Here is an 11,573-nt window from a genome sequence, read left to right on the forward strand (position 1 = left end):
CTGAACCCGGAACCATGTGGTTGGTTAGCAAGCTACTTACCACACAGCCACTCCTGCGCCTAGACTTTTTCTTTTTATTTTTTCCAGCATGTTTGTTTGAAGCAATTACTGCAGAAACAAACCGTTACACAGAATGTAAATAAGCTGGGAAAAAAGATAGCTTGTGGTTTCCAACAACCGTAGATGAAATACAGGCATTTTTTGTCCTAGATATTATTATGGGTATTAGACAGTTACCCAGAATTACAAATTACTGGAGCAATCAGGAACCTTTTGGCGATCAGTATGTTTCCAGTATTATGACCTGAATACGATTTGTGAAACTGAGCCAGTGAGAGACACTAGCAGTACCCCCGTACGTGGAGAACCAAACTTTGATCCCTTATTTAAAATAAGACCCCTCATCGGCTGCATTCAAAATGCATATAAAATATTTTACAACCCTGGGAGATACTTATCCGTCGATGAGGGCATGGTGGGGTATAGAGGAAGGGTACGCTTCCGACAGTATATGCCAGGAAAGCCCACAAAATGGGGATCAAAGTTTGGAAAATTTGTGAAGCAAATACTGGGTACTGCTGTGGATTCACAACAGAAATGTCATTGTATTTATCTGTGATTTATCTGCTTGTCTATCTATCTATCTTTCTATCTATATCTATCTATCTATCTATCTATCTATCTATCTATCTATCTATCTATCTATATCTATCTATCTATCTGTCTGTCTGTCTGTCTGTCTGTCTGTCTGTCTGTCTGTCTGTCTGTCTGTCTGTCTGTCTGTCTGTCTGTCTGTCTATCTATCTATCTATCTATCTATCTATCTATCTATATATATATATATATATATGCATTGTATTTTCATTTGAAATGTAAAAAAGAGCTCTTTGTAGTAAATATTTCTTTAGCAGTTTAATATTTCCCAACCTTGTTTCACACATATCTTTCAAGTTGTTTCCTTCTCTCACACTTATTTCTCTTTTTTCTTTTCACACTATCAAGGACACAATTTGAATAACTAAAAAGAATATATAAAAAAATCCCAGAAGAATCTAACACTTTATATTCCAGACTATTGTTTCCTCTTTATTCTGGAAGAGAGTCAGTTACCTATGAACACACGGCAGTAAAAATATTTATGAAATGTTTTTCTATAGAAATACTAATAGTTGGAACATTTTGTATTTCATAACAAGCATGCTTGTCAAATAATCTCTGAATATAACCAGGGAATTTATTGAAAGAGAATTACAATATATTCTATTCTGGTTGTGGTTAATATTAACTTTACCTCAAGGTCACAAGTGTATAGAGAGAGAGGATATAGTTAATTGAATCAACCATATTTTATCTTTCTTGTTGAGATTCAAGCTTACTTCAAGAGATGTTACTGAAATATCTTTTAATTTCTCCTTATTGTCATTTGCACTGGTCTAGTGAGGTTTAAGACTGGCAACTGAAACTGGCTGTGGACAAGTGTACCACCATGCATTTTGGGAGAAAAAACCCTGCGTCCACATACTCCCTCCACAACACTGATATCAAGAAATCCTCTTGCGAGCGTGACCTAGGCATCACTGTCAGCAGTGATTTGCGTTGGACAAAGCATATCTCTAAAATTGTCAAGAAGGCCGAGGGTGTCTTGGCATCACTCAGCAAGACTTTTGTTAGCCGCTCTCCAGCCATCTATTTAAAACTGTATACAGCTATGGTACGACCACACTTGGAATTCGCATCATCAGTTTGGAACCCCTATCTTGCTCAGAACATTGACCTCCTGGAATCTGTTCAGAGACGTGCAACCAAACGCATACCCTCCATCAGACACCTACCATATTCTGAGCGCCTTGTTTCCCTGGGCATGGATTCACTGAAGCTCCGGCGTCTGGCGACGGACTTGGTAAATGCCCACAAAGTTGTCAACCACCTCACCAATAACAACACTGAACACCTTTTTGATCTCCATGTGTCTAACACACGTGGACATGCCTACAAAGTTAGAAAACAACACAGCTCCCATGACTTTCGGAAACATTTCTTCACACTCAGAGTTGCTGAAGCATGGAATAACTGCCTGCGTCAGTTGTTGACTGCCATGACACTGCATCCTTAAGGCCCTCATGCTTTCCGAAATCCGTCGAAACTACACCTGATTATATATGCACTTTAGATGAGTTGTAGTGCACCTGAGCACTGTACACAATGTTTATTATTATTATTATTATTTAAAAAGTGGGAAAAGTTTTAGTGTGGTGGGCAAAATTTTCCAAAGAAAAAGGTCTACAGGCAGGTCACAAGTTCTAACTCTTATAGCTGTGTAAATCTTGTATATATCTATGAATAATTCGATTTCAGCGGTGGTGCCCCAGCATGGCCACGGCCTTCGGGCTAAAACATTTTTAAGGATTTATACATTAATAAAGATAAGTTTAACACATTAAATTAATGCATAACGTCTTCATAAACACCATCACTGAATTTAGAAAGTTTATATTACTTATGATGTATTCTATAGTTTTCAGCCAGAGTGTAGTTGAGTCTCAAGGGGGGGGGAACAGACACAGCAATATGTGTTTTATAGTGATAACAAAATTTCCATTCAAATGGCAATTGCCGGACGATTTCTGTTCAAGTCTGACTGTTTCAAGTTGTCGTGGAAACACGACCTATGCTGCAAATAGACATATGAATATTGTATAAATTTTATAATTGAAAAATTTTCTTTATTTTATAAACATAGGCGCAGGAGTGGCTGTGTGGTAAGTAGCTTGCTTACCAACCACATGGTTCCGGGTTCAGTCCCACTGTGTGGCACCTTAGGCAAGTATCTTCTACTATAGCCTTGGTCCGACCAATGCCTTGCGAGTGGATTTGGTAGACGGAAACTGAAAGAAGCCTGTCGTATATATGTATATATATATGTGTGTGTTTGTATATCTGTATTTGTCCCCCCCCCCAACATCACTTGACAACCGATGCTGGTATGTTTACGTCCCCGTAACTTAGCAGTTTGGCAAAAGAGACTGATAGAATAAGTACTAGGCTTACAAAGAATAAGTCCTGGGGTCGATTTGCTTAACTAAAGGTGGTGCTCCAGCATGGCCGCAGTCAGATGACTGAAACAAGTAAAAGAGAGTAAGAGTATATCAGTTTGTGGATGCAGTATAATTGGCTCACTGGCGCAATTGTGCCTCTGGGCTGGGTTTTCCCCACCTCTGCTATTGACCAAATTAGGAAAAAAACAAACAAAACAAGAAGCTATTAATAGACACAAGCATGGTTGTGTGCTTAAGAAGCTAGTTTTGCAGGGTTTTAGGTTCAGTCCCACTGCACAGCGCTTTGACCCAATATCTTATATATTATACTGGGCCTACCAATGCCTTGTAAGTGCATTTGGTAGATGGAAACTATGTCAAAGGTCATCTCATATACATATATGTGTGTGTGTGTGTGTGTGTAATATATGTATGTATATATATATATATATATATATATATATATATATATATACAAGGGTCAGACAAAATAAAGGAAACACCTAGCATCATAGAATCATAATTTTGAAATATCTATAAAACCGTCAAAAGCTTGTTTATTTTTGTTTTTTGATTTATTATTAGTGTTAGACGATTGCGCTGGTATGGTCATGTGGTGAGAATGGATGAAGATAGGTGTGTGAAAAAGTGCCACACCCTGGCAGTTGAGGGGACCTGTGGAAGAGGTAGACCCAGGAAAACCTGGGTCGAGGTGGTGAAGCACGACCTTCGAACTCTAGGTCTCACCAAGGAATGACCAGAGACCGAGACCTATGGAAGTATGCTGTGCTGAGGGGACCGGGCTGAAAGAACGCAAACCAGTGGAACAATCAAAATCAAATCATTATCAGAAAGCAGGGGTTAAGTGACCCATCCGTTCGTGTCCCTGTCAGCCTCGTGGCACCCGTGCCGGTGATACGTAAAAGCACCATTCGCGTCGTGGCTGTTTGCCAGCTCTGCCTGGCCCCGTGTCCGGTGGGGCACATAAAAGCACCATCCGTTCGTGTTCGTTGCCAGCCTCGCCTGGCCCCGTGCCGGTGACATGTAAAAAGCACCGTCCGTTCGTGGCCGTTTGCCAGCTCTGTCTGGCCCCGTGTCGGTGGCACGTAAAAGCACCATCCGTTTGTGTCCACTGCCAGCCTCGCCTGGCCCCGTGCCGTGACACGTAAAAGCACCATCCGTTCATGGCCGTTCGCCAGCTCTGTCTGGCACCTGTGCAGGTGGCACGTAAAAAACACCCACTACACTCGCGGAGTGGTAAGGGCATCCAGCCGTAGAAACACTGCCAGATCTGACTGGGCCTGACGAAGCCTTCCAGCTTCACAGACCCCAGTTGACCCGTCCAACCCATGCTAGCATGGAAAGCTGACGCTAAATGATGATGATGATGATGATGATGTTGCGTAATAAGTTTGCTAAAATTGCTTTTCTTTTCAGATATCATCAGAAAAAGGTAATTAAAATTCATTAAAATGACAGATCTATTGAACTTTCAAGGAGGTCAAATTCTTGGTGCTTGTATGGCAGGTGCTTGTATGGCAGGTGCTTGTATGGCAGGTGCTAGCGTAATGAAAACAGCCGAAATGTTTGGTGTATCAAGAAGTACTGTCTCATAAGTAATGACAGTCTTTGAGAAAGAGGGAAAAACCTCCTCATCAAAACAAAACAAGTAAGGAGTTGATAGCTCTCCACCATCATCACTACAGGAACTGGAGATTGTCTTAGCTGAAAAATGGACAACAATTCCTTTGGAAACAATTCAAACTTTGTACTAGTCCATACCTAGTAGAATTCAAGCTGTAATTACTGCCAAAGCAGTTGGAATAACTGTCTAAGAGATAAGAATATCTATTTTACTACCGGTATAAATTACTTATGTTAAACCCTGGGCATACATATGCAAGCGTATTATGCTCGTAGGATACAGGTAATAACAAAAATAAACAAGAGTTTATGAGGAATCAAATTTAAATTAAGCAGAAAATGGAGAAATTTCTCAATTTTCTGCTTGATTTACACACACACATATATATGTGTGTGAGAGTGTGTGTGTAAAAGGGTACAGACACCCTTCGGTCGTGAATGTCCATGGGATTGCACCTAGAAAGTTACTCTCTGAGGCACAAGTCTGGGCAAGGTTGTTTATGGAAGACCAGTAGTTGTCCATGCATACTGGCCTCCCCTCTCTATACCATTGATGTTATCCAAAGGAGAGGCAAAGGGGATGATACAGCTGGCACCAGTGATGCTGCAACTCATTTCTACAGCTGAGTGAATTGGAGCAATGTGAAATTGAAGTGTCTTACTTATGAATACAACACACAGTCTGATCCAGGAATCGAACTCACTACCTCATGATTGTGAGCCTGACGCTGTAGCCACTGAACCATGTACTTTCACACACACACACTTATACGTATACATGTGTGTGTATTTGTTTATGCATGTGTGTTTGCATATATATGTGTATTTGTGTCTGTGTTTGTCCCCACTCAGAGCTTGACAACCAGTGTAGTAGGTTTAATTACACTCCCATTACTTGGCAGTTTAGCAAAAGAGACCATAGGATAAATATTTGTTCAAGTAAGACCCCTCAAGGTGGAACCCCAACGTGACTGCTCAACCAATAACTAAAACAAATAAAAGATATAAGAAAAAAAAACCTCAGAAAATACTAGCTACAGAATGCATTATTCAATTGTAAATATTCTTTTCTACTCTAGGCAGAAGGCCCGAAATTTTTGGGGAGGTGGGGGCCAGTCAATTAGATTGACCCTAGTATGCAACTGGTACTTAATTTATCGACCCCGAAAGGATGAAAGCAACTCCTTTCAATTGTAAATATTGTAGCATTAGTGAAATCAGCAAATGACTTTTTTGTGATGGAAACATTAAATTTACAATTCAAAAAACTCTTTTTTTTTTTTTTTTACTTGTTTCAGTCACTGGAACTGGGACCTTGTAGGGACACTGCCTAGAAGGGTTTAGTCAAACTCAACACTACTCCTTTACTTGTTTCAGTCATTTGACTGAAGCCATGCTGGAGCACTACCTTTAGTCGAGCAAATCGACCCCAGGACTTATTCTTTGTAAGCCTAGTACTTATTCTATTGGTCTCTTTTGCTGAACTGCTAAGTTACGGGGACATAAACACATCAGCATTGGTTGTCAAGTGATGTTGGGGGGGACAAACACAGAAACATATACACACACACATACATATATATATATTTCATCTTTCTGGTGTTCTCCCTGGAGGTAAGACAATTTTTTCTAGTTTGTTGCTCACACGCATTTTTGCTAGTACATACGCGGTGAAGCTATACATTAGCGTTGTATTATTACGTTCGCTATTTCCAGTAAATATCGGTACTTCGTTGTGCCATATATTTACTTCTTTGTATATATATATATATATATATATATATATATATATATATATGGGCTTCTTTTAGTTTCCGTCTACCAAATCCACTCACAAGGCTTTGGTCAGCCCGAGGCTATAGTAGAACACACTTGCCCAAGGTGCCATGCAGTGGGACTGAACCCGGAACCATGTGGTTGGTAAGTAAGCTACTTACCACACAGCCACTATGCCTATACCACTACTTACTTTTCTAAGTCAATATTCCTATATCTTAGCAGTTTGGCAAAAAGTGATTGATAGATAAGTACCAAACTTAGAAATAAGTAGTGGGGCTCAATTTGTTTGACTAAATCCTTGAATGACTGAAATAAGTAAAAGAAAAATGGTATTTTACAAAACCTCTCCAAATTTCAGTTAAGGTTAAAATTAATTGAAACACATAAGAAGTCTGTTTATTAGAAATGTAATCACAAAAGGGTCGGTACTTGAGTTTCTGGAGTTGTATGGAAGACAACTCACACGTATTAGTGATTTGCTCATGCCTGCCTGGCTGCTTGTCTTCTGTCTGGTACCTATTCTATTTATTGCTTTTACTAAAACACAAAGTCAGAGATGTAGACAAATTAACACAATTTGTAAAGTGGGGGCAGACAAACACAGTCACAGACACATAACTGATGAGGGAAGCAGAAAATGTATTTGGTACAAATCTTTATTCGACACAGCTCAACCCATCGTTTCGACCCATCCAAATAATTATATATATATATATATATATATATATATATATACATATATATACATATACACACACATACATATATGATAGCTTCTATGCAGTTTCCACCTACCAAAATTCACTCACAAAGGTATTGGTCTGTCCAGGGCTATAGTAAACGACACTTGCCCACGGTGTGGTGCAGTGGACTTGAACCCCAAACTAAAGGTTACAAAGCAAGCTTCTTAGCCCCACATCCATCCCTGCACCATCCCTATATTTACTTTTTTTGCTTTTAATAACATTAGCAACAATTATTTTTTTTTTTAATTGTAGATAAAATGAAAATACAATTAAAAATTGGTTTGCAGTTGTGTGTAGAAAGCAGCAAACAGAACATGTTTTACAATGCTAAATGCCAACAATGGTCTACAAGAAGGAAAAAAAGAAAAATATATATTTATAATTGTGAATCATGGAAAGTATTATTAAAAGCAATTCAATTAAAATCTTCTATAATTAGGGATAATTACTTTTTAAAAATAATTCTAGAAATAATAACAGCAATGGTAAATAGAAAAGACTGAAACAACAAACTACAATTGTGGCACATATATATATATATATACATGTGTGTGTGTGTATATATATATATATATATATATATATATGTGTGTGTGTGTGGTGTGCATGTGTGTATATATATATAAATATGTATATATATATGTATATAATATACATATATATTTATATATATACATATATATATAATATATATATATATACATATATAATATACATATATATTTATATATGTATACATATATATAAGATATATATATGTGTGTATATATATATATATATATATATAAATACATACACACACACACAAATGTGTGTGTATTCAAAAGCAAATTAAAAGCATCACTAATGTTGTAAAAATTATTGACTGTGCATAGTTAATGTCTGTGCGTCTTTGTTCGCTGGTGAGCTGCAGCACAATGCCTGGCGAACAATGCCCTTATTACACTGAGTGTTAAAACACCTGAAGCCATAGACAGGCGAAAAAACTCATTGTCTTACCTGTTGATGACTTCAGGTGTTTTAATGCCCTGCATAATGAGGAAGTCATCTCTCAGGCACGGTATTGCAACAAACCAGTGAACAAACAAAACACAGACACTGAATATGTGTAGTCGATAAAATACACACACACACACACATATTTTCCATGCTGGTGGGATGTAAAAAGCACCCAGCACACTTTTAAGTGGTTGGCATTGGGAAGGGCATCCCGCTGTAGAAACCATGCCACAACAGACAGTTGGAGTCTGGGAAGTTCACAGCTGGCCAACTCCATGTCAAATCAACCAACCAACCCACCCATGCCAGCATGGAAAGCAAATATTAAATGATGATGACAATGATACATGCATCTATATCTGCTTTATTTAAAAGCAGCAGAAATATAACAAAAGCTGTTACTCGGAGTTTCACGTTCCCGTTCGTCAGACAGTTTTGTTAAAATAGAACCAAAATAACAATTTAGCTAGTTTTGATCAAATTGTTATTTTGGTTCTATTTCAACAAAACCGTCCGACAAACAGGAACGTGAAACTCCGAGTAACAGCTTTTGTTATATTTCTGCTGCTTTTAAATAAAGCATATTACTCTACCTCCTGTATTTGAGTACTCTTTTTTCCACCTTGTTTCACATCTATGTGCTTACTCAGGTATATATAGCAAAATTTAGATTCAAATGAATGTGGAACTTAAATTAGATGCGCCAGAATTTTGTACGGTGTTATCCATATAAATCCATGGGGTGATTCTTGTTGCTTATTTTGAGTATATATATACACACATACATACCAGCTTCATTATCCTCTTTCTAATTACTACCATGCATCCTCATAATGTGAGTATCCATGTATCTCCTCCGTAGTAAGCCACTTTTACTTGTCTTTCTCTCACACTTTACCTTCTCAACATCTGGCATATAAACCCCCTGCTCCACTTCCTAAGTCATGGGTTTTTTCTTTTTCTAGTTCTTTTCAGTCTTGCACCATAACTGATGACCTCACTTCTGGCATTGGCATGAACATAAAAAGCACCCAGCATACTCTGTTTATGGTGGTTGGCATTAGGAAGGGCTTCCAGTCATAGAAAACATGCCAAAGATGATACTGGAACACAGCACAGCTCTGCAGCTTGCTGGATCCTTTCAAAGCATTTAACCCATGCCAGAACAGTAAACAGATATTAAACAACAACTTTGAATTATTGATGTGTAACGATTATGCGCACCTGTTTGCATTACTAAAATAGAAGCAATTTGTATGTAGCAAATAAATGAAAGGAAGAAGATATTAGTGATGATATGGCCTTCATTCGTTTCATGAGAATGTAAACTACAACTTTTTTGAGTTATGATACTGTTATATTGCAATACTACACAAGCGGCCGTGTGAGCTACGAAATCCTTGTCACGACTGTTATGTCGCATGTTTGGATGCCTCTACCACTCAACTCGACTCTTCTCTTCGACGTCGAGACTTCTCCCTCTATATCTACGTATTGGGCTAGTCTACTTCATCGTCTGGGGGTGTCCACACAACAGATACACAGATGATTTGCAGTCCTGTTATCTATTTTGTAGGTTGTTAGCTTCATCTGTGAGTGATTGCTAGAAGACCTGTGGAAAAAGGAGAGAGAGAAAGAGTAAGAGAATTGACCTCTTTGTGTTGACAAGTAGAGAGGGTGAAAGTTGTACTGTCCTGTGTTGACAAAACACACGACGGGAGAAATAGACAAATGTGCCCCTTTAGGCAGGCACCCAGCAAAAGAGGTAGAACTGATTTGAGTTCTGTATTCATATTTTTTCTAACTAAAGGATTTTTCATGTGTTCTCTTGTCTGAACCCTATTTAACCTAAAAATGTTAACCTAAACAATAGAACCTAATTAAGCGTGATTGTTGACTCTCATTAATTTCTAAGTAGAAAAGCTGAGAACAATAGGAAAGGACTTGTAGAGAAATGTAGATTTGATTTTGAATCCTGGCCTAGAATCTAGGAAGCTGTTCATTACAGATAACAATAATCCATTTCACAAGATTCTTAACAGATTTCTGATTACCTAGTTTCATTTATAGGTCTTGGATTCAGTTGATGTTATAATAAACAACATTCACCCAAGATGCTATACTGGGTTTGAACCTTAAACCATGCAAGTGAATTTCTTAAACTGTTGACCATGTTACAACCACGAGTACCATGTTTTTTTCTTTCTATGTCAAAAGTTGCATTGGCTATTTAACTTTAAGAAGGCACTGTGTGATATAAGGAAGATTTGGTTGCTTTTTCCAGCAGGCTCAGTGATTGCATGAAGGCTTCCTTATTGATTTATGCATGTAATAAATTTGGTGATGCTAGTGGATGGGGTAGGGTAAGTTTAGTCAAATTAATTCCAGGATATGCCCGGTACTTATTTTATTTGTCCTTTGGCAGAATAAGGTGAAAGTGGAGCCTGGCAGAGTTTTCTAAATTGAGAAACACTGATGTTCAAAACTAAATGCTATATTTATTCTTGCATCAGATACAGTTGAATTTGTCTGTTGTGTTCCCTTTGGGATGAAGTTTTGCTTTGATAACTGTAACTGATAACATGAATCTGAAGATATAACAATATCTTTCATTTTAATTAATGGAAAACTTTTAATTAATTCTAAATAGGTTGGGATGCAACAATTTTGATAACAATAACTGTTTGATGATATTTAGTAATGATTATAAATAAAATATGTTTTCTCTGTTTGTCTATCTATCTATGGGTGATGCAGAGAATAAATTCCAGAAATGAAAACAAAGCCATGAATCAAGAAGGCTCAGAATAAATTTTCAAAGACTATAAAGTTTTTGTAACTAGGAAAGAAGGTACGGCATTGTTGCCATTAAAGAATTGACTGTGTTCAATATGTGAAAAGGGAGTTGATAGGAATTTCACATGAGATGCTCAATATAAACTACAAGTACACAACAGGTATAGTGGGATAATAGAAAGACTGATAGGGTAAAAATATTTCATATGTGGTGGAAGTACACCAATAAAATATATACTTTTCAATGCATGCTTCAAATATCTGGGTTCTGATACCGAGATAACCAAATCATCAGTGAGGGTAGTCTAAAAATATTGTAGTCAGATTAAGCACAGGATGGAAAGAGTTCAGAAAGCTATTACCTTTGCTGATAACAAAGGGATTCTTTCCTTGAGTGAAGGGTAGATTGTAAGATGCATGTGTACAAATTGCTTTGTTTCACAGTAGTGAAACATGTGTACTGAATGTTAAGGATGTGTGAAGAAATGAAGCTGGTATCCTCTGTTGCGTGTGTAATGTTAGCTGATGTGCTTGAATGACAGCAGAAATGAGCTGAGAGAGAAACTGGGTGTGA

The sequence above is a fragment of the Octopus sinensis genome, linkage group LG2 (assembly GCF_006345805.1).
Source record: "Octopus sinensis linkage group LG2, ASM634580v1, whole genome shotgun sequence".
NCBI lineage: Eukaryota > Metazoa > Mollusca > Cephalopoda > Octopoda > Octopodidae > Octopus > Octopus sinensis.